We start from the raw sequence: 5,311 nt of genomic DNA, 5'->3' as shown, positions 1-5,311 counted from the left end.
CTGCCTCGGTGGTGGCGAACTGCCTCAATAGTGGTGGTCGCCCTTCCCCCCTACTGAACTGGACCATCCTGGGAAACTCTCAATCCAGAATGTTTCAGATTGCTTGTTTTGTGGGGGTGGTACCTGCCAAGCCAGATCGCCTGGCTCCGTCTCTGCCCCCTCCCTTTCAGTTGAATGGGCGGCTGTCTCCCAGGTGTTCTAGGCACCAGTTGAAATGGCTACCCAGATTTGTATGAGTTTCTGTGTGCCAACCGGCACCAGCTGAAACCGCTGTGCTGAAAACTCATGGCGCTTTTCAGCCTGGGGATCTCCTGGTCTGTGGGCAGTGAAAATTTGTTTGGAAATGCAGTGGGCACTCATCCTCTGCATTATTCTTGCTGGGAACTGCACTCCGGAGGTGTTCCTATTTGGCCATCTCGGATCCTTTTTAACTTCTTGATGTGGGTATGTAGTGCTGTAAACTTGCCTCTTAACACTGCTTTAGCTGTGTTCCAGAGAGTCTAATATGTTATATCTTTGTTTTCATTAGTTTCAAATAATTTTTTATATTTCTGTCTTAATTTCATTGTTTACCCAAAAGGCAGTCAGAAGCAGATTGCTTCATTTCCATGTAATTGTTATGATTTTGAGAGGTCTTCTAAGTATTGATTCACATTTTTATTGTGCTGTGCTTTTTTAAAATTTGTTGAGAATTGTTTTATGGTCCATTGTGTGGTCGATTTTCAAGTATGTACCATGTGCAGATGAGAAGAATGTATATTCAATTCTATCAATGTCTGTTAGGTCCATTTGGTCAAGCATTAAAAGTCCTAAATATCTTTGTTAGTTTTCTGCCTTGATGGTCTGTCTAATACTGTCAGTGGGGTGTTGAAGTTTGCCATTATTATTGCGTGGATATTTAAGTCTCTCCATAGAGAGACTTGTTTTATGAAGTCTCTAAGAACTTGTTTTATGAATCTGGCTGCTCTAGTGTTGTGTGTATATATATTTGAGATAGTTAAGTCTTCTGGTTAAATTGAACCTTTTATCATTATATAATGCCCTTCTTTTTTTATTGTTGTTGGTTTAAGGTCTGTTTTTCTAAAATGAGAATAGCAATTCCTGCTTACTTTTTGTTTTCCATTTGCTTGGTAGATTTTTCTCCATACCTTTACTTTGAGCCTGTGGGTGCCACTGCATGTGAGATACATCTCTTGAAGACAGCATACAGTTGGGTCTTGCTTCTTTATCCAACTTGGCCACTCTGTACCTTTTAAGTGGAGTGTTTAGCTCATTTACATTCAAGGTTAATATTGGTATGGACAGATTTGATCCCATCATTGTCCCAACATCATTTTTGATGATCAAAAGTGTTATACTAAATGGATTTGCATAACCACTCCCCTATTGTTGGATATTTACATTGCTGCCATTTTACCTTTTTGGTGACTGGGGCTTTGGGATGAGTAGCAAGGCCAAGGGTCCCCAGGAGAAGACAGAGCACAAAAAGAGGATGGCTTCCAGTAAATGTGCTGATACCAACTGGTGGTAGTGCCAGTGGCAGATGGGGTCCCAAGAAGAAAGGGAGAGGAGGGGAATCATTCAGAGTAGGACAAACAAGTGGTCTTTATTCTTAAAACCATTTTTTCTCTGGGTTGAGGACAAAAGTAATGGAACAACACACAGCAGACAGAGTGATATTTTATAATTAAAGCAGATACTCTATCTCCTCTAAAACAAAGTGAACATTTTATAAAATCTTGACCTATGAAATCCAGGATAAAGTCTAGCACCTGTCTCTCCCTCTGACTGTATGTCCTATCACACCTCCCCCACTTTGCTTACACCAGTCCAACCATTCAAGCCTCCTTCCTAGTCTTCAAACCTTCTATGTTCACTTCCACCTCAGCACCTTTGCATTTTCTGTGCTCTTTGCCTGGAATGCTGTCTCCTCAGATCTTTGCATGATTCACTGCTCATAATTCAGGTATTTGTACCTCCTTTGCAAGATTTTTCCTGACTACTATATCTAAAATAGCTTCCTTCCACACCACCACACCACTTTTCTATAATTCCTTGCATGATTTGTTTTTCTGCATAGCATTTACTTCTATGTATTTGTTCATTTTCGTTCTTCCATGTGGAAGCATAAGCTACATATGGAGGAGCCATGTCTGCTTGCTCATCAATGTATCCCTGGTGCTTAGAAGAGGACTTGGAATATAGTAGGTGCTCAATATATATCTGTGAATGAATGAATGCATCTCTAAGCTGACTTGAGGTGCTGGGGCCAACAGCACCTCAAGTCAGCTTAGAGATTATCCAAGGAGTAAAATAAGTCCACATATTTCTGGTTTACAGTTGCTATGGTCTGATTATTTCTGTTCCCCCAGTATTTATACATTGAAACCTAATCCCCAATGTGGTAGTGTTAAGAGGTGAGGCCTTAGGTGATAAGGGTGAAGTCACCATGAATGGGATTTGTGCCCTTACAAAATAGGCCTGAGGGAAATTGCCTCTTTCATCCCGTGAAGGTAGTGGTCTTGCTTCTTGAGTGTAAGAAGTGAGCAGACTGCAACCCAGAAGAGGACCCTCTCAAGAACACAACCATGCTGGCACCCTCATCTTGGAATTTCCAGCTTTTATAACTGTGAGAAATAAATGTCTGTCCTTGATAAATTATGCAGTTGATGGTATTTTCTTACAACAGCCAAACACACTGAGACAATGGGGTACCACAGTGGTTAAGGACAGAAACAAAAGCATTCACTGGGCTGCTAGCACCATTACTCCCAGATACGTGATCTTGGGTAAATTATTTGACTTCTCTCTGCCTCAATTTCTCCTTTATAAAATGGGAATGACAATGGTGTCTATTTTATAGAGTTCTTGTAAGGATTAAATGAGATGATCTATGTACATTGCTTAGCAGAGTAGCTGGGACTTAGAAAGACCTCAGTAAAAACCAATTTTTTCTATTTTTCATAAATTAATTCTTAAATCCTTATCTCATTGATTCAGACATTTGTTTATTCAAATATCCATTCACTGATTTGTCCATTTTTCAATGATCTTTTTATCCTTCTTGCTTCTATTTTTTAAATCCTTCCACCCTCATACATCCACCTATTCATCTATTTGTGGTTTAAACGAACGTTTATCAAGCTTATTTTAAAGAATCTCAAGGCAACAGTCAGAAAGAGTAGAAATATGAGGTTTAAACAGCGTTAGCGTTTAAATGCTGTTCTGTATCTAGCCTAGTTGTACCTGGGGCCCACTCGAGAATGACTGTCATGCAGGATTGATGCTCAGCTGGTAGGCATTGGCGTAGCTGTGCCCACCCAATTCAGCAGTTATTCCCAAAGCCTCCTTCTTTACAAGTCTGTATGGCAGGGAGACCAAAAGCACTCAGGGCGATGCTGAAGATGATCATAATGATGGTGATGGCACTAAAGGCAGTGTACATGAATGTGACTACTGCTACATGCCAGATATCGATATTATTTTAGGGGATCTCAAGGCAACAGTCAGAAAGAGTAAAAGTATACACCCTTCTGTGTCCCACTCAGTTATACCCGGGGCCCACCTAAGAATGCATAGCTGGCCCCCCATCTCCAACGTTTTCTCCTTCTAACCCAGAGATACAGGCCCAAGGTCTCAGCTTCCATCCCTCCATCTCCCTGCAGCCCAGGGAATCCTTTGCTTTCTCAGCCCGTACCACCATTTAGTCTGCAAATAGACTTTATCTCTTCTGGGCCAGGAGGGCACACTTCACCCCAGCCTGAAATGCTGCTGAGATCTCTTTATCTACTTCATGTTAGAATATTGTCCCCTGAGGTGCCTAAAACACCCAGTGCTGAGGCCACCTCCCCCATCCAATCCAGCAGTTATTCCCAAGCAGATCCCTACGGTGAGGAGACCAAAGGTGCTCAGGGATGATGCTGCAAATGATGATGATGGCACTAAAGACAGTGCCCATGAATTTGACTCTTACTACATGCCAGGTATCAAGAACAATATTCAAACATATTTCACAACCCAGACAACCTGACTAGTGAGAGTGGATGCTAGCTGCAAATAACCAGCACATCTATCACAATGCCTACCAGCTGAACACCAGGCCTGCGTGGCACACCTACCAATTAATGAAGCCCCTCAGCAGGCTAAGGTGGTCATGTGAGCCCATTTAACAGACGCAGAAGTGGAAGCTCAGAGAGAAAAATATCACCTAGAGAAGAGATAAGCAGATCTGGGCTTTGCTGAGTCCTGAGCTTGTTTGCTTACTGCACACTGTATATTTACATACTTATTTGTATCTATTATGAGCATATTTGTTTTACTTGTTAAACAGTTGTGATTTTTCTCATTCTTTAATTTTTGCAAAAAATTAAAACCTAAAGTTAAAGAATAGTTTACTGAACATACATACACCCTTCAACTAGATTCATCAAATTCTCTGTTGCCCTCCCTCTCTCAGAAAACACACACACACACACACACACACACACACACACACACACAGACACACACACACAGAGTCATGTGTTGCATAATGATGTTTCAGTCAACAGAACACATATATGATGGTGGCTCTATAAGATTATAATGGAGCTAAACTTTCTATTGCCCAGTGATGATTTAACCATCGTAATATTGTATTGCAATATGTTACTCAAGTTTTTGTGGTGATGCTGATGTAAACAAACCTACTGACTTCCAGTCATATAAAAGTATAGCGCATACACACTTCAACAAAGGTATGTTTATAGTTCCTTGTCTTTGGACATGTAAGAATTAAAGGCAAAGAAACGTGGACTTGGAGAAATCTGGGGCCAGCTTGCTCCTCACAAGCTCAACATCAACCATCCCACATAGAAGAAAAAAAAATGAAAAAATATTTTACAAAAGGAAAGCACACACAATTATGTACAGTCATAATACTTGATAATAAATGACCGTAACTGGTTTATATATTTATTAAACCATACTTCTTGTCATTATTTTTTAATGTTCGCTTTCTAGTTATAGTTTTTAAAACTTAACCACAAAATAGCCTCAGGCAGGTCCTTCAGGAGGTGTCCAGAAGAAGGCATTGTTATCGTGGGAGATGACAGCTCCATGCATGTCCTGTCCATCCCTGAAGATCTTCCAGCGGGACAAAATATGGAGGCAGAAAACAGCGATGTTGAGAATCCTGACCCTGTGTAGGCCTAGGCTAATGTATATATTTGTGTTTTTAACAAAAAAAGTCTTAAAAGTTTTTAAAAATTCATAGAATAATGATATAAAGAAAGAAAGTGGTTGGATGCACACCAGTAATCCTAGCATGCTG

The 5,311-nt window shown here is 40.6% G+C and overlaps 1 non-coding gene across 1 annotated transcript; it reads left to right on the top strand.

The window, feature by feature from the left end:
• Positions 1 to 4,723: 4,723 nt before the first annotated feature.
• Positions 4,724 to 4,854, top strand: LOC118144688 (small nucleolar RNA SNORA38). The gene has a single exon (XR_004729438.1). It is a non-coding gene; the product is annotated as a small nucleolar RNA SNORA38 (small nucleolar RNA).
• The last annotated feature ends 457 nt before the right edge of the window (positions 4,855 to 5,311 follow it).

Source organism: Callithrix jacchus, chromosome 9, assembly GCF_049354715.1.
Source record: "Callithrix jacchus isolate 240 chromosome 9, calJac240_pri, whole genome shotgun sequence".
NCBI lineage: Eukaryota > Metazoa > Chordata > Mammalia > Primates > Cebidae > Callithrix > Callithrix jacchus.
This window is presented reverse-complemented; position numbering and strand designations above follow the sequence as displayed.